This window comes from Dermacentor variabilis, chromosome 7 (genome assembly GCF_050947875.1).
Source record: "Dermacentor variabilis isolate Ectoservices chromosome 7, ASM5094787v1, whole genome shotgun sequence".
NCBI classification, from domain to species: domain Eukaryota; kingdom Metazoa; phylum Arthropoda; class Arachnida; order Ixodida; family Ixodidae; genus Dermacentor; species Dermacentor variabilis.
The window spans coordinates 122796263-122819687 of NC_134574.1; the positions used below are offsets into that span (position 1 = coordinate 122796263).

A 23425-nucleotide genomic window follows, 5' to 3' on the forward strand; every position below is an offset into this window, starting at 1 on the left:
AATTTTGAGGCTGATTCCTACGTTAGGGGCTTCGACTTAAGCCATCGGCGTTACCGTTGAGACTCCCCTTTTTGTAACGCACCTCAAAGGAATATTGTTGTAAAGCGAGGCTCCAGCGCAGGAGGCGGCCATTTTTGGGAGAGATGGTCTGCAGCCATTGGAGAGGGCAGTGATCCGTCTCAATGATAAACCTCGAGCCGGCTAGATAGCATGACAATTTCTGAACGGCCCACACGAGACATGCACACTCTTTCTCGGTGGCGCTATACGCCTGCTCACGACTGGTCAGCTTACGACTAGCATACAGGACGGGGTGTTCTACTTCTCCATTTTCCCGTTGGCACAGTACAACGCCCATGCCTCGCTCACTAGCATCGCACTGAACAATGAACCCTTTTGTATAGTCTGGCGATCGTAGCACAGGCTGGTTTGTTAGGGCACTCTTTAGGGCGCTAAAAGCTCTTTCCTTTGTCTCGTCCCAGACGACTGTTTGAGGCTCTGACTTTCTTAGAGCATCCGTCAGGGGAGCCGCGATATCAGAGTACCTGGGGATGTACCTCTGATAGTAGCCGGCGACACCTAAGAACGACCGAATATCGGTCTTCGTGCGCGGTTGCGGGAAGTCTCGCACAGCGGCCACCTTTATTTCAGAGGGGCGGCGACGACCCTGACCAATCACGTGACCGAGGTAGACAACCTCGGCCTGTGCTAACTGGCACTTAGGAGCTTTGACTGTCAAGCCCGCTTCGCGCAGGCGGGTTAGCACTGCCCGCAAGTGTGCCATATGCTCAGACCAGGATGCGGAGAATATCGCTACGTCGTCTAGATACGGTAAAGCGAATTCTTGCTGTCCCCGCAACACTTTATCCATGAGGCTTGAAAAACAGTATGGCGCGTTCTTCAAACCAAAACTCAACACTTTAGGACGGAATGTTCCCATTGGTGAAATGAACGCCGCATACCTACTAGCCTCTTCTGTAAGTGGAACCTGCCAATAACCCCTGACAAGATCTAGGGTGGAAATAAACTGAGCGCTACTAACTTTCTCAAGGCGCTCCTCGATGTTAGGGATCGGATAAATTTGATCCTTAGTGATGGAATTAAGCCTGCGGTAGTCGACGCAAGGACGAGGTTCCTGGCCCGGTACCTCAACTAAAATCAAAGGGGAGGTATAATCACTCTCACCTGCCTCAATAACACCGAGCTGTAGCATTTTCTTTACCTCAGCCTCCATAATATCGCTCTGGCGGGGTGACACCCGATACGCCTTGGATCGTACTGGCTCTGGGGAGGTAAGTTCTATGTCATGAGTAAGGACAGAAGTCCTACCAGGCCTCTCAGAGAACAGACCTTGAAACTCTTGTAATAGCTGGTGTAGTTCGGTTTTCTGCTCGGGCGACAGCGGTGCTTTACTGATAAGGTCACTAATGACTTGACCGGTGTCTTCCCTGTTCGTCACTGAGCCTAGTCCCGGAAGCTCGACCGGAAGCTCTTCAGGAACGTTTACCATCATGCACACCACTGCTTCCCTTTGTCTATAAGGTTTGAGCAGATTACAGTGGTAAACTTGCTGTGCTTTCCGCTTTCCTGGCAGACTTACCACGTAGTTAACGTCCGACAGTTTCTGAACAATTCGTGCTGGGCCCTCCCACTGCACGTCTAGTTTGTTGTTTAGCGATGTGCGCAATATCATGACCTCATCGCCCACCTCAAAACGACGGGCCCTGGCTGTCCGATCATAATAAACCTTGGCCCTCTGCTGGGCCTTTGTCATTGCTTCACCTGACAACTCCTGTGCCCTTCTTAAGCGTTCGAGGAGCTTAAGTACGTACTCCACCACGACTGGGTCGTCGCCCCTACCTTCCCACGATTCTCGAAGCATGCGAAGCGGAGATCGAAGCGAGCGACCGTACACCAGTTCAGCTGGCGAAAACCCCGTAGTCGCATGCGGCGCGGTCCTTAAAGCAAACATCACCCCAGGCAGACACAGCTCCCAGTCAGTTCGATGTTCAAAACACAACGCTCTCAACACGCGCTTCATGACGGAGTGGAGCTTCTCAACGGAATTCGACTGTGGGTGGTACACTGAGCTGTGTAGCAGCTTTACCCCACACCTTTCGAGAAAAGTTGTCGTCAAAGCGCTAGTAAACACTGTGCCCTGATCTGATTGAATTTCTGCAGGGAAACCAACTCGCGCAAATATGGACAGTAGTGCCTTAACTATCTCAACTGAGCTGAGTTCTTTAAGCGGCACTGCTTCAGGGAACTTTGTCGCTGGGCAGATCACAGTCAGAATGTGTCTGTACCCCGTGGCTGTTACCGGCAGAGGTCCCACTGTATCAATAACGAGCCGTCTAAAAGGCTCCGTTATGATAGGTGCCAATTTCAACGGCGCCCTTGATTTGTCCCCTGGTTTGCCCACCCGCTGACAAGTGTCACATGTCCTCACGAAATGGTCTGCGTCCCGAAAACACCCTGGCCAATAGTACTCTTGCAAGAGACGGTCCTTAGTTTTCTTAACTCCTAGGTGTCCGGACCACGAACCCCCGTGTGACAAGCGCAACAGATCCTGACGATAGCATTGAGGCACGATCAGCTGATCGAACTCCACTCCTCGGCGGTCTAGATACTTCCGGTACAGGACTCCACCTCTTTCCACAAAACGCGCAGTTTTCCTGGCGATACCTTCTTTGACATTGCAGCGCACGTTTTCCAGGCTGCCATCCTTTTTTTGCTCGGCTATCAAAGCCGACCGGCTGACTTTTAGCAACCTATCAAGTCCGTCTGACGTAGGCGCGATGAGCAAATCAGTAGATAGCTCTTCTAACTTTCCCGCATCGGGATTTTCCTCTCCGGTATCTGGTGCCTTTAACGTTACAGACTCAAGTTTATTCAGTTCGGGCGTGCTCTGAATATCAGCTTGCTGCGCCTCTGACCCTTTTTCGTTGTTTGATAACGTCGGCCCCGCAACTACCGCCTTTGCAGCGAGCTCCCGAACCTTCGATCTGGTTAAGGCCTGAACACTAGCTTCACCAAACAAAAGCCCCTTCTCGCGCAGGAGGTGATCGGACCTGTTTGAAAATAGGTACGGGTACTGGGGTGGCAGCATAGATGACACTGCCGCCTCCGTCTCAAGCGCTCCGAAAGGTCCTTCAATAAGCACTTTTGCTACTGGCAGACACACGCTATGAGCTTCCACGGCTTGCTTGATCCACGCGCACTCGCGCGTGAACATATGGGGTTCTACGTAAGACGGGTGAACTACATCCATCGTAGCTGCGGAATCGCGAAGCACTCGGCACTCTTTCCCGTTCACGAGGAGGTCTCGCATGTAAGGCTCGAGAAGCTTCATGTTCTCGTCAGTGCTGCCTATTGAAAAAAACACAACTTTTGGTGTTGTTTCCGGACACTGCGCCGAAAAGTGACCCGGCTTCTGGCACGTATAACAAACGCGCGCTCGCCTCATCTCGAACCGCTTTCTGCGTTTGGCTGCCGCCGTCTCTTTACGTTTGGTCGGACTGCTTTCACTCGCATCCTCACTACGCGTGTCCCCCTTTAATCTCATGGGCGTGAACCTCGGCCTCTCAAACTTCGAGCCAAATTCACCCTTTTGACCGTCCTTAGCTCCGCGAGCCCGACGCGTCACAAACTCCTCGGCTAGCTCAGCGGCTTTAGCCACCGTACAAACTTCTGGCCTATCCAAGACACAGTATCGCACGTTCTCCGGTAACCGACTATAAAACTGTTCTAGCCCGAAACACTGCAGAACTTTATCGTGGTCACCGAACGCTTTCTCTTCTTTGAGCCACTCCTGCATGTTTGACATAAGCCTATACGCAAACTCTGTATATGACTCACTTCTGCCTTTCTCATTTTCCCGAAACTTCCGACGGAACGCCTCCGCAGACAGCCGGTACTTTTTTAGAAGACTCGATTTCACTGTGTCGAAATCCTCTGCCTCCTCTCTATCCAAGCGAGCGACTACGTCGGCCGCCTCGCCGGGTAACAAAGTGAGCAAGCGCTGTGGCCACGTTTCCCGAGAGAACCCCTGCTTCTCGCACGTTCGCTCAAAGTTAACCAGGAACAAACCAATGTCCTCTCCAAGCTTAAACGGCCGCATCAGGTCAGTCATTTTGAACAATACGCGTTCTCCTGCACCGTGTGCCTGACTTCCATTACGAGCGCGTTCCATCTCTACCTCAAGACGCTTCATTTCCAAAGCGTGTTGACGGTCACGCTCTTCTTTTTCTTTCTGCTCTTTAAGTTCGCGCTCCTGTTTCTCTTTTTGCTCTTTAAGTTCGCGCTCCTGTTTCTCTTTTTGCTCTTTAAGTTCGCGCTCCTGTCTTTTTGACCTCTCCTCAATAGTCTCAAGGCATTCCGACAGCTCGTCATCCTCAGCCTCTAACTCAAGAATAGCCTTTAGCAGTTCTGGTTTTCTGAGTTTGTCTGAGACATCCAGACCCAACTCTCTTGCAAGCTCCAACAATTTCGGTTTGCGCAACGACTTCAAATCCATGGCTGCTCTGAATGCTGCTTTCTCTACTGCTTACTATTGTATTGCCGCAAACTAACCCGGCAGCAACGACAACCACAATTACCAGCTCTGTTTCTGACACTAACAAAAGCCTGGCAAAGTTCAGAAGAAGAAAGTCCCGCACTCACCAAACCTCGCAGTCAAGAGTTCAGCGCAGTCGTTCCGCTGCAGGCAACCAGTCATCACACAGGGCTCGTTGCACTGCTCCCGGATCGTTGTTGAGCTGCTCAGCATACAGTCAACTGCATCTCTTCGCTGCTGGCCTCCGTTGTCGCGATCTCACCGCTGGCAGACAGTTGTTTGAAGTCGGAGGCGATCTCACCGCTGCCAACCAGATGTTTGGATCCCACCGCTGCCACCAGATGTTTGGATCCCACCGATGGCATCGGTTTGTTGGGAACTCGGCGCTGACGCCCGTGGCTGTACCTGGGTCGCAAGCCCCAAGGGTAGCGTTGGCCTGGCGGCCTGGGGTGCAACTGGAAGCATCCGAAGGTCCCGGCAAAGCATGAGTCGACTGGTAACAACAAAACAACTTGTTTATTTTAACATCGCAAAGAGTTGGCGGTCAGGTTGACCGAAGTAGAGAGACGGGAGAGCACTTTACTCAACAGAAGAAATCGGAGCCCCTCTTTTTGGCGTCCGGGGGCAGCTGTTTTTATACTCTCGCAGTTGAGGGCAAGAAGGAACCCCTCAATAGACGAGCACGTGAATGTACAGTGGGCTAATGGTGACGCACACTGTCGTAGCGCTGCCGGTCGGGCACAATGACTGGAATGAGAGGGTGATCCCTGCTTTCGCATCGCCTGGTTCGGGCACAATGACTGGAAGGAGAGGGTGACCCCTGCTTTCGCATCGCCCGGTTTGGGCACAATGGCACATACACTCACACACGCACATGAAGACACGTGGCATCGGAACATGCCTGGAAACACCTGGCGGGGAGCGTTGCGGCGACGACGAATGGGCAAAATGTCTGTCGCCCCGCCGCAGTCGCGCCGGCAAAACCGCGTGTCGCAGGCGAAACGCAACATGAGTCAACGCGGCAATTTGTTGATGTTTGCCGAGTTCTGCTTCGCATTCCTTTAAAATTACTATGTGCCATTTAACCACATGTGCATTCCAAGTCGAAATTTATCAAAATTCTGCATGACGTGCTCGTATGAGTGCAGTTGGCATTAAGCCAAGTGTTTTCTTTGCTATCTGTCTGTCTTGCTTTGATAAAGAGAGCGTTGGGAAGGCAGAGTTCTGCAGCTGCAGCTACAAGAAAAATGAAACAAAATAAAATGTTAGGGTTTATTGTAATGAAAGTAAGCAATGAGGTGTCATTCTGCTGGAGCATCTGCGGCGTAAGCTCGAAAGTGTAAACACGCGAAGCTATGAATACGCTTAGTAACACAGACGCGTCCTTGGCAGGTGAGTGCTGCTTTCAAGTGGATAAACACTTGTGTTCAATGTGCCCGCAATGTCTCGTAGCTGAAAGATTAGTTTATATTTTTAAATATTTGATACATTTTCTAAAAGCATACGCGCCATAAAATAGCGATAGTTTTGCAACTTATACAGCATCGCAATCCAACAAGTTGGATTAAAATATTGAAGTGCTTTTGTGGCCAAATTGGCTTGAAAAACATGAAATCTTGATGTTCTCTATTTATGGGTAACGTGTGTGAACATTTCTTTTTATCTGACGGTGTCTTCCTATGCAAAGCTATTAGGTCTTACCTAAAACCAGTAACAATTAGAATATACCTGCCAATTCAGTTGGCCTTTTGCCGAAGGTACATTAAAGTGGGAGGCTGTGTCGAATATCTCATACGCAATCACAGCAAATTTAACAGCTACCACGCAAGGAGAGGGCGCTAAACGTTAAGCTAAAGCACTTGTCATTTCACCGCGAGAAATATCCTGTCAATACCAGCAGTAGCTTTTACAGCAAAGCACCAACGCTATTGTCACTCATCTACCCTATCTTTTAGGCACGCATTCGAGCGCGATAATTCTTCCACATGACGAGCTTTGCGGTTAAATCGCGAGCGTCCGCGTTAAGCGTGCGAACTCCATGTCTTTCACTGCGTCAACACTTTTGCGAATACTTTTTTTTTCGAGAAAAATGCACGCGCAACGTCAGCTCTTTGCAGCGTTCTGTTCAGAATGCCTTCTGTTTAGTCCCTAAAATGTGAGCAATGTAATACTATAAACACGTATAGGGCGACTTCAATGCAAAAGTGCCGAAAACGCAGGCTGGTGAACAAGCAATTGGCAACTACGGCTTCGATTCCAGGAACGCTAGAGTAGAGATGCTGGTAGAATTCGCTGTAAGCAATAATCTGCGAAAAATGAACTCGTTTTTCAGGAAGCGTAGGAACAGTAGGTGGACCTGGAAATGCCCTAATGGTGAAACAAGAAACGAAATTGATTTCACGTTTTCTGCCCATCCAAGCATATTGCAGGATGTAGAAGTTTTAGGAAAGGTAAATTACTGTGATCATAGGTTAGTAAAGGCTAGGATTCACCTCAATTTGAAGAGGGAAAGAGCGAAATTGGTCAAGAAGGAACAGGTCAACCTAAAGGCAGTAATGATAAAAGCAGACATATTAAGCGTGGTAGTTGCAAACAAATATAGAAAAGGAAATATAAAAAGAGGGAAGACCATGACAAAGAGGTAATGAATGAACCGCAACTATGCTGGCTTCAGAGGCAGCGATCGAAGTGGGAGGCAAGGCACCAAGGCAACCACTAGGCAAGCTTTCACAAGTAACAAAGAACCCAATAAAGAAACGACAAAGAATTAGAGTGTCCACTCAAGAGATAACATAGAACTAGCGGAAGTGTGAAAACTGATCAAGAAGCCGAAAATAAAGGATATTCAAAATTATAGCATAAAAGACTGAAGAAGCCGTAAAAAATGGCCGCAGCCTGAAATCAGTGAGAAGGAAACTTGGCATAGGACAAACGAAGATGTATGCACTGAAGGATAAGCAGGGTAATATCAGAAATCTCGAAATTGAAGTAAAAGAAGCGGAAGAATTCTTTACTGACCTGAATAGTACCAGAGGAGCCAAGATACCTCCATTCGAAGCAGTAATGAACAGGTTGCAGACTGCAAATAGCGATGAAGTCACAAGGGCCTTGCAAGACATGAAACGGGGAAGAGCGGCAGAAGAGGGAATCATCACGTTCCTCATCATCTTTGTTACGCCCACTGCAAGGCAAAGGGCTCTCCCATACTTCTCCAACCACCCCGGACATGCATAAATTGTGGCTATGTCGTCCCTGCAAACTTCCTGATCTCATCCGCCGACCTAACTTTCTGCCACCCCCTGCTTGCTTCCCTTCCCTTGGAATCCAGTCCGTAACCCTTAATGGCCATCAATTATCTTCCCTCCTCATAACATGTCCTGCCCATGCCCGTGTATTTTTCTTGATTTCAACTAAGTTGTCATCAACTCGCGTTTGTTCCCTCACCCAATGTGCTCTTTTCTTATCCCTTAACGTTACACCCAACACTCTTTCTTCCATAGCTCGTTGCGTCATCCTCAATTTAACTAGAACCCTTTTCGTAAGTCTCGAGGTTTCTGCCCCGTAAGTGAGTACTGGTATGACACAGCTGTTAAACAGTTTTGTCTTGAGGAATAATGGCAACCTGCTGTTCATGCTCTGATAATGCCTACCAAACGCACCCCGGCCCATTCTTATTCTTCTGATTATATCCGTCTCATAATCCGGATCCGCGGTCACTACTGCGGATGTATTCCCGCAGAAGTAGATGTCACTACCGCGGAAGTAGATGTTTTCCCGTACCACTTCCAGTGCCTCGCTGCCTTTCGCAAACTGCAGTTTTCTGCAGATTAATTTTCAGACCCACCCTTCTGCTTTGCCTCTCCAGGTCAGTGAGCATGCATTTCAAATGGTCCCCTGAGTTACTAAGCGGTAACTCAGGTAATATCATCAGCGAATCGCAAGTTAATAAGGTATTCTCCATTACTTCTTATCCCCAATTCCTCCCAATCCAGGTCTCTGAATACCTCCTATTAACACGCTGTGAATAGCATGGGAGAGATGGTATCTCCCTGTCTGACGCCTTTCTTTATTGGGATTTTGTTGCTTTGTTTGTGGAGGACTACAGTGGCTGTGAAGCCGCTATAGATATCTGCCAGTATTTTTACATATGGCTCATCTACACCCTGATTCCATAATGCCTCCATGACTGCTGCGGTTTCGACTGAATCAAGCGCTTTCTCGTAATCAATGAAAGCTATATATAAGGGTTGGTTATATTCGGCACATTTCTCTATCACTTGATTGATAGTGTGAATATGGTCTATTGTTGAGTAGCCTTTACGGAATCCTGCCTGGTCCTTTGGTTAACAGAAGTCTAAGGTGTTCCTGATTCTTTTTGCGATTACCTTAGTAAATACTTTGTAGCCAACGGACAGTAAGCTGATCGGTCTATAATTTTTCAAGTCTTTGGCGTCCCCTTTCTTATGGATTTGGATTATGTTAGCGTTTTTCCAAGATTCCGGTACGCTCGAAGTCATGAGGTATTGCGCACACAGGGTGGCCAGTTTCTCTAGAACAATCTGCCCACCATCCTTCAACAAATCTGCTGCTACCTGATCCTCCCCAGCTGCCTTCCCCCTTTGCATAGCTCCCAACGCTTTCTTTACTTCTTCCGGCGTTACCTGTGGGATTTCGAATTCCTCTAGGCTATTCTCTCTTCCACTACGTCGTGGGTGCCACTGGTACTGTATAAATCTATAGAACTCCTCAGCCACTTGAACTGTCTCATCCATATTAGTAACGATATTGCCGGCTTTGTCTCTTAACGCACACATCTGATTCTTGCCTATTCCTAGTTTCTTCTTCACTGCTTTTAGGCTTCCTCCGTTCTTGAGAGCCTGTTCAATTCTATCCATACTATAGTTCCTTATGTCCGCTGTCTTACGCTTGTTGATTAACTTGGAAAGTTCTGCCAGTTCTATTCTAGCGGTAGGGTTAGAGGCTTTCATACATTGGCGTTTCTTGATCAGATCTTTCGTCTCCTGCGATAGTTTACTGGTTTCCTGTCTAACGACCTTACCACCGACTTCTATTGCGCACTCCTTAATGATGCCCATAAGATTGTCGTTCATTACTACAACACTAAGGTCCTCTTCCTGAGTTAAAGCCGAATACCTGTTCTGTAGCTTGATCCGGCATTCCTCTAGTTTCCCTCTTACCGCTAACTCATTGATTCGCTTCTTATGTACCAGCTTCTTCCGTTCCCTCCTCAAGACAAGGCAAATTCGAGTTCTTACCATCCTATGGTCACTGCAGCGTACCTTGCCGAGCACGTCTACATCTTGTATGATGCCAGGGTTCGCGCAGAGCATGAAGTCGATTTCATTTCTTGTCTCATCATTCGGGCTCCTCCACGTCTATTTTCGGCTAACCCGCTTGCGGAAAAAGGTATTCATTGTCCGCGTATTGTCCTGTTGTGCAAACTCTACTAATAACTCTCCTCTGCTATTCCTAGAGCCTCCGCCATATTCCCCCACTGACTTGTCTCCAGCCTGCTTCTTGCCTACCCTGGCATTGAACTCGCCCATCAGTATAGTGTATTTTGTTTTTACTTTACCCATCGCCGATTCCACGCCTTCATAAAAGCTTTCGACTTCCTAGTCATCATGACTGCATGTAGGAGTATAGACTTGTACTACCTTCAATTTGTACCTGTTATTACGTTTCACAACAAGACCTGCCACCGCCTCGTTAATGCTATAGAATTCCTGTATGTTACTAGCTATTTCCTTATTAACCAGGTATCCGACTCCTAGTTCTCTTCTCTCCGCTAAGCCCCGGAAGCACAGTACGTGCCCGCTTTTTAGCACTGTATATGCTTCTTTTGTCCTAACCTCACTGAGCCCTATTATATCCCATTTACTACCTTCTAATTCCTCCAATAACACTGCTTGACTCGCCTCAATAGATCACGTTCTAACGTTAAACATTGCCAGGTACAGATTCCCATGGCGGCCTGTCCGGAGCCAGGTATTCTTAGCACCCTCTGCTGCGTCACAGATCTGACCGCCGCCGTGGTCAGTTGCTCCGCGGCTGCTGGAGACTGAGGGCCGGAGTTTGATTGTTGTATTCATGTAGGAGGTTGTGGCCAAGTACTGCACCAAGGTGGCCAATCCTGGATCAGGCCGCACTCCAGGCCTCCTTGTGCAATTTTCTCAACACACGGTTTTTTTTGGCATTTTCCGGTGGAGAATTGCGCGGCACCGGGATTTGAACCACGGTGCTCTTGCACGGGAGGCGAATACTCTACCGTCCCCGCAGGAGTTAAATTAAAAAAATTAAATTACGGAGTTTTACGTGACAAAACCACTTTTTGATTATGAGGCACGCCGTAGTGGAGGACTGCGGCAATTTCGACCACCTGGGATTCTTTACCGTGCACCTAAATCTAAGTACGCGGGTGTTGTCGCATTTCGCCCCCATCGAAATGCGGCCGCCGAGGCCGGGATCCGATCCCGCGACCTCGTGCTCCGCAGTCTAAAACCCAAGCCACTGAGCAACCACGGCGGGTCCCGCATGAGTTGTACGCCTCATTTAACCTACAGTGGTGCTTTCTTTGATCAGTCAAGGTGGACCAATCTGAGCTCGGTTATACCGCACGGTTGGCACTCGGCTAGAGAACCTGGTATTTATGACCTGCCCATGTGTGGCCGTACATAATTGAGGATATATATAATTTTTTGTGAGGCTTCCCGTACAGTGATAAAATAAAAGAAAAGACATTAAAAAAAGAAAAAAAGGAAAAAAGTAAGAGAACAGGTGATTTGAGCTCGTGACCCTTGGATGTTGCCCGGAAAGATAACTCAGTCGGTTGGTTCGTCTGGCCTCAGGTTACTTTGAAGCGCCATACCTCCTGCTCCGTGCCTCATACTTACGTGGAAAGGGTTTGATGTTGTCCGCAATGGTCGAATTTTTCCGAGTGGTTGGAAGGCATACTTTCTTGGAAAAATGGCCGCCCATGGAGAAGAGCAAACTCGAGCGGCTTTAGAGACTACGAAAAGCTTGATCACGGGCTCGTCGAGCGAGTGATCGAATGCGCGCGCTGTTGCTTTGGCTCTGCGTGTAGTACTTAAGAGAGCCAGTTAAGGGAGGAGAAGAAGGAAGGAAAGGAAAGTATGTGAAGCGAAATTGCAGCGCCTTGGTTTTAAAGCGCACCCGTGGTAGGGAAACGGAAGGCGATATAAGCGTACGTGGCCATAATACGCGCACGACAAACTGCCTTAAAATATTTAGACTTGAGGGAAAGCTTCGTTAACAAACAATAACACTGCAATCAGCACTCGAATACGACGAGAGAAATTATTGAGACGTGGAAAATTCCCTTGAAATAAGTATGGTTTGCGAGACAAATGCCTGTAAGTATTGAACCTTTTAAAAGATTAGGGGAAATATGCGCTCACCGAGAGGGCAGCGTCCGCACGAGACCACCACCAGGCACCTTATTGAGACGTGGAGGGCTTTGCGGACGGAACAAAGCCTCCCTTCTCCGTCGACCTAGAGCAGAAAACGTGTTTTCCAATCGCTCAAGGTTGCGCGTACATAGTGTAACTCTAGCTTCTAGGAAAAGCTTAACAGGTGCGAGAGCGGCACGCATAGCGTGGGAAGCTAGCCGCCAGAGTAACTATCTCAAGGACAGCTGCTGACGAGGGCGAAATACCTTCGCGTAATTGTAATAGCCCTAATAAGACTACTTTTGAAAAAAGGAAAGCAGAAACGGCATAGAGGGCTATACTACGACAGCTATGACTGATACTTTTCTATATATATTTATAAATATTCATCTCATCCATGGGATCGAATGCGCTCGCTGTTGCTTTGTCTCTGCGTGTCGTAGTTAAGAGAGCCAGTTTAAGGGAAGAGAAGAAGGAAGTAATGGAAAGTCTCTGAAGCAAAATTGTAGCACCGTGGTTTTAAAGCGCACCCGTGGTAGAGAAACGGAAGGCGATATAAGCGTACGTGGCCATGATACGCGCACAACAAACTGCCTTCTCATTAGGAACTGATTCCGGGTGGTTGGAAGACATACTTTCTTGGAAAAATGGCCGCCCGTGGAGAAGAGCGAACTCGAGCGGCTTTTGAGACTACGAAAAGCTTGATCACTTGCTCGGCGAGCGCGTGATCGAATGCGCGCGCTGTTGCTTTGTCTCTGCATGTAGTAGTTAAGAGAGCCAGTTTAAGGGAGGAGAAGAAGGAAGGAAAGGAGTCTCTGAAGCGAAATTGCAGCGCCGTGGTTTTAAAGCGCCCCCGTGGTAGGGAAACGGAAGGCGATATAAGCGTACGTGGCCATGATACGCGCACGACAAACTGCCTTAAAAAATTTAGACTTGAGGGAAAGCTTCGTTAATAAACGATAACACTGCAATCAGCACTCGAATACGACCAGAGAAATTAATGAGACGTGAAAAATTCCCTTGAAGTAAGTGTGGTTTGCCTGTAAAATGCTTGTAAGTATTGAACCTTTTAAAAGATGAGGGGAAATATGCGCTCACCGAGAGGGCAGCGTCAGCACGAGACCACCACCAGGCACTTTACTGAGACGTGGAGGGCTTTGCGGCCGGAACAAAGCCTCCCTTCTCCGTCGGCCAAGAGCAGAAAACGTGTTTTCCGATCGCTCAAGGTTACGCGTACATCGTGTAACTCTAGCGTTTAGGAAAAGCTTAACAGGTGCGAGAGTGGCACCCATAGCGTGGGAAGCTAACCGCTAGAGTAACTCTCTCAAGGACTGCTGCTGACGAGGGTGATATACCTTCGTGTAATTGTAATAACCCTAATAAGACTACTTTTGAAAAAAGGAGAACAGAAACGGCCTAGAGGGCTATACTACGACAGATATGGCTGATACTTTTCTATATTTATACAAATATTCATCTCATCCATGGGATCGAATGCTCTCGTGGTCTCGTGCGGACGCCGCCCTCTCGGTGAGCGCATATTTCCCCTCATCTTTTAAAAGGTTCAATACTTACAAGCATTTGTCTCGCAAACCATACTTATTTTAAGGGAATTTTCCACGTCTCAAAAATTTCTCTCGTCGTATTCGAGTGCTGATTGCAGTGTTATCGTTTGTTAACGAAGCTTTCCCTCAAGTCTAAGTATTTTAAGGCAGTTTGTCGTGCGTGTATCATGGCCAGGTACGCTTATATCGCCTTCCGTTTCCCTACCATGGGTGCGCTTTAATACCCCGGCGCTGCAATTTTGCTTCAGAGACTTTCCTTTCCTTCCTTCTTCTCCTCCCTTAAACTGGCTCTCTTAACTACTACACGCAGAGACAAAGACTAAGGTGCTCCTGATCTATTTGCGATTCTACTACCTTAGTAAATACTTTGTAGGCAACGGGCAGTAAGCTGATCAGTCTACTATATTTCAAGTCCTTGGCGTCCCCATTCATACCGATTAGGATTATATTAGCGTTCTTCCAATATTCTGGCACGCTCGAGGTCATGAGGCATTGCAAATACAGGGCGGCCAGTTTTTCCAGCAAAGTCTGCCCACCATCCTTCACCGAATCTGCTTTTACCTGATCCTCCCCAGCTGCCTTCCCCCATTGCATAACTCCCAAGGCTGTCTTTACTTCTTCCAGCGTTACTTGTGGGATATTAAATTCCTCTAGATTATTCTCTCTTCCATTATCGTCGTGGGTGCCACTGGTACTCTATAAATCTCTATAGAACTCCTCAATCACTTGAACTATCTCATCCATATTAGTAATGATATTGCTACGGAACAGCCGCCACAGTGTGGCTGCACTGAGGAGAAGGAAGACGACGTGGCCACCGCTTGATATAGCGTCGCCATCATTGCCACCGCTTGTCTATGTGTAAATATATTGTAGACTCGTACGTCAGCTACACGTAACATTAATTTGGTGGAGGTGGACGTTCCCCGTACCCGTCATGGAGCTTCGCAGCGGTCGCAACGGCGACAGTGCAACTTCGGCTCCTGATGGCGGCACTTCCTCTACGCAACCGTCTCCGCCTGCAGCCCTGACCTTCGTCGCCATTTCCCCGCCTCGGGATCCTGGTGTTTTCTACGGAGTCGGCAGTCCTGATGTTGACGACTGGCTCCGCTTATACGAACGTGTCAGCACCAGTCACAGGTGGGATTCGACTATTATGCTCGCGAACGTTGTTTTCTACCTCGACGGAGCTCCACTTGCATGGTTCCAGACTCACGAAGAGGAGATCTCGAGCTGGGATCTCTTCAAAGAGAAGCTCCGCGACCTTTTTGGCAATCCCTTCGGTCGTCAAGTCAATGCCAAGAAAGCCCTAGCCACACGTGTACAGACGTCGACCGAGTCCTACGTGTCCTACATTCTCGACGTCTTGGCCCTTTGTGCCAAGGCTGACCCGACCATGTCTGAGGACGATAAGGTACATCACGTCCTGAAAGGGATTGCTGACGACGCCTTCAATTTACTGGTGTTCACCAACGTCACCAGCATCGATACGATCCTCAAGGAGTGCCGCCGTCTTGAGCATGCTAAAAGCCGCCGGTTATCCCAGCACATCACGCGACTTCCCAACACAGCTGCTACGTCATCCTGTGCCGACCTCTTCCACCAGCCGTCGCGATGTGACAACTTGACCCGCATTATTCGTCGTGAGGTCGAAGCGGCACAACCGGCGGCCCCTTCATTTCCGTCACCTGATCATCCTCCGGTGATAATCTCCTTGATCCAGGCCATCGTCCGTCAAGAGTTATCCAACGTCAGCCTGCACGCCATTCGTTCCGCATGCTCCGAACCTCTCTCTCCACGCACGGCCCCACCGCGCCCTTCTTACTCTTATGGACAGCGCAACCCCTCCGAATGGCGAACCGTGGACGACAAGCCGATCTGTTTTAACTGCCGACGCATTGGACATGTCGCTCGCCACTGCCGCAGCCGCTGGACTTCCCCCACACGCTCTTCTCCTAATTACCACCCTCGGCCCTCTAGTGCGTCCTTTTCCTTCGCCCCTTCTATGCCCACCCCATCATCTGACCCTGCGACGCCTTTGCCACGACCCCGCTACTCCCGCTCGCCTTCTCCCTCCCGTCGTCAATCTCGCTCGCCCCCGTCTCGCCGTGCTCCTTCTCCGACCTACTCGCCGCTCCCCCGACCGGAAAACTAGACAGCGCAGCTTCTGGAGGTGAAGCTGCAAAGACGACATTGGCTCAAAATCCTGGCTTCACCTTACCGACGAACAAGAATCTTTTGGACGTTCTCGTCGACAATGTTCCTGTGTGCGCGTTGATTGACACGGGGGCGCATGTGTCCAATATGAGTGCTGCTCTTCGCCGTCGGCTCAAGAAAGTTCTGACGCCTGCCCCGAACCGATTTGTACAAGTCGCCGACGGAGGGACTGTCGCTATTGTTGGCATGTGCTCTGCCCGACTCACCATTGCTGAGAGACACACCGTCGTTCTCTTCACCGTCATCGAGCATTGCCCTCACGAACTCATTCTCGGTCTGGATTTTCTTGCCCATCATTCTGCCCTCATTGACTGTTCGGCCGGCTCACTTCGCCTTGACTTGCCTCTTCTTGCCGACCCTGTGGACCCGCGTCCCAGCCATCTGAGCTGCATAGATTTTATTCGCCTACCACCTCACTCTATGACACACGTTGACTTGTTGTCCTCACCAGCTGTACCTGACGGCAATTATGTGGCCGCACCAATTCCGGCCGTTATGCTTACACATGGTGTTATCGTGGCGCACACTGTGCTGAAAATTACTGGCAACCGCACCTGCCTTCCACTCGTCAATTTCGCGCTAACCGCGCAAGTTCTGCCTCAGGGGATCTCCTTGGCTATAATTCGCGCTTTGCAGGATGATGAGGTCGAGCCATTCACAGTGGAAGATCGTTACAGCTCAGCCCATACCGTGACGTCATCGCACAGTTCTGACGTCGACATGAAGAAGATGGTCTCCTCTGACCTTACACCTGCTCAAGCTGCAGCCCTTTGCCGCGTTCTTGAAGGCTATCGCGACATTTTTGACTTTGACAATCGACGCTTAGGTCAAACGTCCGTCGTGCCCCATTGCATAAACACTGGCGATGCGAACCCTATTCACCGTCGTCCATATCGTGTTTCTGCGTCAGAACGAGCTGTTATCCAACAGGAAGTCAAAAAGATGCTTGCAAAGGACCTTATCGAGCCTTCCTGTAGTCCCTGGGCTTCTCCCGTCGTACTTGTCAAAAAGAAGGATGGAACGTGGCGTTTTTGTGTAGATTATCGCCACCTGAACAAAATCACAAAAAAGGACGTGTACCCTTTGCCACGTATTGATGACGCTCTAGACTGCCTGTACGGTGCCACTTATTTTTCTTCTCTCGACTTACGGTCCGGATACTGGCAGATATCCGTCGACGACATGGACAGAGAGAAGACTGCATTTGTTACCCCTGACGGCCTTTATCAGTTCAAGGTGATGCCTTTCGGTCTCTGTAACGCGCCCGCCACCTTCGAACGAATGATGGACTCTTTGCTTGAGGGGTTCAAGTGGTCCACCTGTTTGTGCTATCTGGACGACGTCATCGTTTACTCACCCACATTTGACACGCATCTAGACCGCCTTTCAGCGATTCTTGACGTGTTCCGCCGCGCCGGTCTCCAGTTGAACTCGTCAAAATGTCACTTTGCTCGCCGCCAAATCACCGTCCTTGGACACCTCGTGGACGCCAGAGGCGTGCGACCTGACCCGGACAAGATTCGCGCCGTTACGAACTTTCCTGTTCCGAAGTCTACCAAGGACGTTCGTAGTTTCGTAGAGCTGTGCTCATATTTCCGACGCTTTGTTAAGGATTTTCGACCATCGCCCGTCCCCTTACCGACCTCTTGAAGAAAGACGCCCTCTTTTCTTGGGGACCTGACCATGCCGCATCTTTTTCGCAGCTCACTACTCTCCTTACCACGCCTCCAATTCTGGCCCATTTTGACCCGTCTGCTTCAACGGAAGTTCGAACTGATGCCAGTGGTCACGGCATAGGAGCAGTATTAGCACAACACCAGCGTGGACATGATCGCGTTATAGCCTATGCCAGCCGACTTCTATCACCCGCCGAGCGCAATTATTCAATCACAGAGCGCGAGTGCCTCGCTCTTGTGTGGGCTGTTGCCAAGTTTCACCCATACTTGTACGGACGCCCCTTCTGTGTCATCACTGATCACCACGCGCTCTGCTGGCTATCCTCGCTCAAGGACCCCACGGGACGACTCGCTCGCTGGGCGTTACGCCTGCAAGAATATACCTTCTCCGTGGTATACAAGACGGGACGCTTGCACCAGGATGCCGATTGTTTGTCCGGCTACCCCGTCGACGACCCGGCTGATGCGGACACCATCACTTGCGTTTTCTCTGTGTCCAAGTTGCTCGAAATCGGCAATGAGCACCGCCGCGATCCTTCCTTACGAGCCCTCATCGACCATCTGGAGTCAACGCCTGGCGACGCCTCTCTCCGGATGTTTCTCCTTAAGGAAGGGACACTATACCGCCGCAATCTCGATCCACACGGCCGTGACCTTCTGCTCGTAATTCCATCCCACTTGCGGTCGACTGTCCTCCAACAACTTCACGACGCTCCCGTGGCTGGACACTTGGGCGTCTCGCGCACATACGGCCGTGTACGCCGTCGCTTCTTTTGGCCGGGTCTCGCTCGCTCCGTGCGGCGCTACGTTGCCGCTTGTGAGCCCTGTCAGCGCCGGAAGAAGCCCTCCACACCTCCAGCTGGATGTCTTCAGCCGATCGACATCCCACCGGAACCCTTTTTTCGTGTTGGTCTAGACCTTCTTGGACCGTTCCCTCTCTCGGGCTCCGGAAATAAATGGGTCGCCGTCGCTACTGATTATGCTACGTGGTACGCAATCACGAGAGCCCTCCCGACAAGTTGTGCTACTGACGTTGCTGACTTTCTGCTCTATGACATCATCTTAGTGCACGGTGCCCCGCGCCAATTACTCACTGACCGTGGCCGCAGCTTTCTGTCGGCAGTCGTCGAGGACATCCTCCGCTCCTGCTCGACTAAGCACAAGTTCAGCACGTCCTACCACCCACAGACCAACGGCCTCACGGAGCGCCTCAACCGGACCATCACCGACATGCTATCCAAGTACGTCGCGACCGACCACCACGACTGTGATCTTCACTTACCATATGTGACGTTCGCGTATAATTCATCGCGTCACGACACCGCCGGCTATTCACCATTCTATCTCCTATATGGCCGAGAACCCGCGTTGCCCTTGGACACATTGTTGCCCTCGGCCACACGTTCAACCACTGAATACGCCCGCGACGCGATCGCACACGCCGACCACGCGCGCCAGCTCGTCCGCACCCGTCTCGAGGCCTCGCAGGAGCATCAGAGACGCCTCTATGATTGCCACCATCGCGACGTACAATTTACTCCGGGTTCTCTGGTGCTTCTCTGGTCCCCCATTCGACGTGTGGGCCTTTCCGAAAAGCTGCTGTCCCGCTACACTGGCCCATACCGTGTGGTGCGACAGGTGACCGATGTCACGTATGAAGTCATCCCCGCCAGCCTCTCAGCGTCATCGTCGGCTGCAAGTGACATCGTTCACGTGGCGAGACTAAAGCCATATCACACACCTTTCGCCGCGGATGTGTAGATTAAGCACCAGGACGGCGCTTCTACTGCCGGGGGTGATGCTACGGAACAGCCGCCACAGTGTGGCTGCACTGAGGAGAAGGAAGATGACGTGGCCACCGCTTGATATAGCGTCGCCATCATTGCCACCGCTTGTCTACGTGTAAATATATTGTAGACTCGTACGTCAGCTACACGTAACAATATTACCGGCATTGTCTCTTAATGCATACATCTGATTCTTGCCAATTCCTAGTTTCTTTTTCATTGCTTTTAGGCCTCCTCAGTTCGTGAGAGTATGTTCAATTCTATCCATATTGTACTTCCTTATGTCTATGTCTTACGCTTGTCGATTAACTTGGAAAGTTCTGCCAGTTTTATTGTATTCTAGAAAATTGAATAACAGTTGATTTAGTCAAAGATGGAGACGACAAAATGCTTGGAGAACTGGTGGCTCTCTATACGAAGTGTCTTGACTACAAGGATCCCACAAAACTGAAAGAATGCAAACATACTAAGCCACAAAAAGGGAGACGTTACAGAAATGAAAGGTTATAGGCCGACGAGCTTTCTTCCATTATTTTATAAAATATTCACCAATATAGTCCGTAACACAATAAGGGCAACATTGCACTTTAGCCAACCCAGGGAACAGGCTGGCTTCAGGAATGGATACTCTATAATGGATGACATCCATGTCATTATTAAGGTAATCGAGAAATCCAATAGTACAATCAAATTTTCTATATGGCTTTCAGAGATTAAAAAACGGCATTTGATTTACCAGAAATACCAGCAGTCATATAAGCATTACGTAATCAAGGAGTACAGACTGCTTGCGTAAATATATTGTAAAATATCTGCGTTTCCATTCTCATAGATATAACAAAATTTAGTTTTTGTAAGTATCAGCGTGTCTCCTTATACTAAACATCAGATATAGTGAAAGTATTATCATGTTGAATTTAATTTCGCTACAACTAAGTTCACTCTTACTACCCAACTTCACACATCACCTCGACACATTACTCTGAAACTTGGGAACCCATGACAGCCACGGGTAAATTAAGTAAATGTTGATAAAATGAATTCCGTGGGTGAAATGCGTCTACACTAACGGGAGTTTAACGAGCATATAAAAGAAACCGTTACACCCTCCGAGAATCAGTCAAGCTGTACTAGCATACAAATATATGTCTTTATACCAATGAAATTATAGGGATTTAGTCGGGGAACAACAGCGCATAGCAACCTGCTCCAGCTCCTCAGCGCTAAAAAAAGCCTTTTCGCGTGATATTTAGCCTTATGTTTGCTTAAACTGCACCACAGCTGTTAAAAAGCACCGTATACGAAGAATAAATGACTTTAACAGCTACAGATTACACAAGGAGCGCTTTCAAATAAAAATCAAAAGAAGTCCTTATAAATGACATGACGACCAAAATCGCAAAAGCACCAAGGATGGAACTCGGGAAGGCGCCGACGTGCCTTACAGCTAAAGGTCACCGATTGTTAGAAAACAGCCTACTTCGTCTGTTGAAGGAATCCGAAGCGTCGAGTTTTGATATTCAGGAGGAATGTCATGCCCACCCCTTTATTTTTGAAGGAATTGCTGCGAATACTCTGAAATTCTTGTTTGTTATTTTCGCATGTATACATTTTGTTTCTATATGTGTCATGTATTGCCGAACAATTCCTGGGGTCCACATATTGTGATTTCAATTGTTTAATTGCCCAATAAAATTACTCAGTATATAGAGCACTTCATGTTTATAGGAGTTGTATAGACGCTCTAGGATTTGGTGACACCTGCAAAATTCATGTTTTCATTCTCTATGCAATTGTCAAAGTTGCTATAGGAGGTTGAGAACTCTTTAAGACGTTCGTAGGGGTTTTTTTTTTCTCAGCCCCTTACATTTAGTTCTGTGTAAATGGAAAATAAATAACTCATATAGGCCCCTCACCAGGTCACATAGCAAATTTTCGTTTTACGATGAATGAATGCATGGATGGGTGGATGGATGGATAGATGGAAGGAAGGATGGATGGATGGATGGATGGATGGATGGATGGATGGATGGATGGATGGATGGATGGATGGATGGATGGATGGATGGATGGATGGATGGATGGATAGATGTTATGAGCGTCCCCTTTGGAACTGGGCGGCGGGTTTCTCCACCAAGCTTGTGTTATTCTAGTGCCTAATGTCCTACCTATGTTAAGAAAGAAAAAAAAATCAACGATTACTTCCTATAACCAAAGTTTCTGAACCCCTATTGTGAACTTTGCTTTTGTACGCCTCCGTTGTTGGTCGTTTCCCTACTTTTTTTTTACCAATGTCTTACTAAGTTATATGGCGGACATGTTTACTTTGCTCTTGCTCTCACTGAATGCAAGGGCTTCAAGGAGGCCAGTGATTCCTAAATCGACCGCTAGAAAGATATTTTCGCCTTCAAAAAGAACAGGCTCCATCGTTTCCATAGTTTTACCGCAGCAAGCAAATGCTTTTTCTTCCTTATATCTCGCTTTATAAGTGTGTGTTCTATAGCATCCTGATGTGGCTTCGAAAAGTAATGAGCTTCCTTTAGAGTTCTAATAAATTGTTTCTTTCGTGATTTAGTTTTTTTCCCTCTTAAGTAGTTACCCATGGTAGGTTTCTTTTTCATTGCCGCCACCCATGAGATTATTTCGGCCTCACTGACTTTCCACTTGAGAACCCTTGTTGCGTGTTGCCCACCCTACAGGCCGCATACTTCCTTGCAAGCTCCCTATATCTTTTCCTCCACTGTGCATCAATGTTTTTCCTGTGCAAATACCTGAACACTCTCCCAGCTCATTTACTTTATTCCATCTTCCTCAGTTGCTCTTCATAATTAATTTTACTTCGAGGTTCCATCACTTCAAAACTTGTCTCACTGGTATCACCCTGCACAGCTTCATATATAGTCTTCTGGTGAGCGCCGAATGCAAAGTGTCCCACTGACCTTTGGTTGCAATCGAGTTCTGATTGTACCCCTGACTTAAAGCAAACAACCGCATTTCCAAAAGGAAGTCCTGGAACCATTACACCTTTCCACATACCTCGGAGGACCTCGTACGTGTTGTATCCCCATAGCGCTCTGTGTTTTATTAGGGCCACATTTTCCTTGCTATTTACTGTTATAGTTTTTTTCCTGCGTTTTTTATATATCTGTTGCCTTCGTTTATCCATATACCTAGGAATCTACATTCTTTTAAGCGAGGTATTTCCTAGCCCTGTATTGTCACTATTCGTTCGCTGTTTTCATTTAATACCATAACACCTGGTTCTGAATTCTAAATTTCACACCTAACTTATCCCCTTCCTGTCCACAGATAAAAGGCAGACGTTGCTTATCACTTCGATTCTTAGCTAGCAACTCAATGTCGTCGGTATAAAACAGACGTGAAAGCGGCTGCTCTAATACTGTACCCGCCTATTTGTATGAGAGATTAAACCCTATATTACTTCTTTCTAACGCCCTTTCCATGCTCACTATGTACATCACAAACAACAGTGGGGGTAAAGGGCACCCCTGACTCACTAAATTTTTGATATCAACTTTCTCTTCGCTCCTCACCCCGTCCCATTCAACGCAAGCGGTATTTTCCCGGCAACTCTCTCCGAAAAGCTGTTGACGATCGTCGCCTAAGCCTTCCCTTTCCAGAATATCCCACAATATGTTACGGTTTGCGCTGTCACACGCTCCTGCAATGTCTAAAAAGGCCACATATAATGATCTCCTTTCTACTGTTGATGTTTCGATACACTCAGTAAGGACAAATAGGTTACCATCCAAACACCTACTTATCCTGAAGCCATTCTGCAGTTCCCCCAAAATATCATTATTGTCTGCTCACGCTTGGAGCTTTATAACTTAATTGCCTGCATTGCTAACCTGCATATTACCGATGTAATCGTGAACGGTCTCCACGAGTGAATTTCATCTTTCTCCCCCTTACCTTTATAAACTAAATTCATTCTACATTGTCGCCGACTGCCTGGTATTCGTTTCTCTTTTAGACTTTTTTCTAGTGTTTTGAACAGAGCTTCTTTACTGTTTTTCCTAGCTCATTAATCAGCCTAACGGGAACCTCTTCTGCCGCTTTTCCTCGTCTTTCTTAGGTCGCTTGTCCCTTCTTCGCGCTGTACCTCACAATCTAAAATGGAAAACTAACTAGCCCATACCATCACCCTCCTAAGTTACTGTTCTAGCCCTAT

At 48.3% G+C, this 23425-nt stretch overlaps 1 protein-coding gene across 2 annotated transcripts in view; it reads left to right on the top strand.

Moving 5' to 3' along the window:
- Nucleotides 1–5875: 5875 nt before the first annotated feature.
- Nucleotides 5876–23425, top strand: part of LOC142587103 (uncharacterized) — a 47204-nt gene continuing 29654 nt past the window's right edge. For both annotated transcript variants that reach the window (XM_075697990.1, XM_075697989.1), the window contains exon 1: nucleotides 5876–5947. The gene's annotated coding sequence lies outside the window, so the exon portion shown is untranslated. The remainder of the gene's footprint in view (nucleotides 5948–23425) is intronic.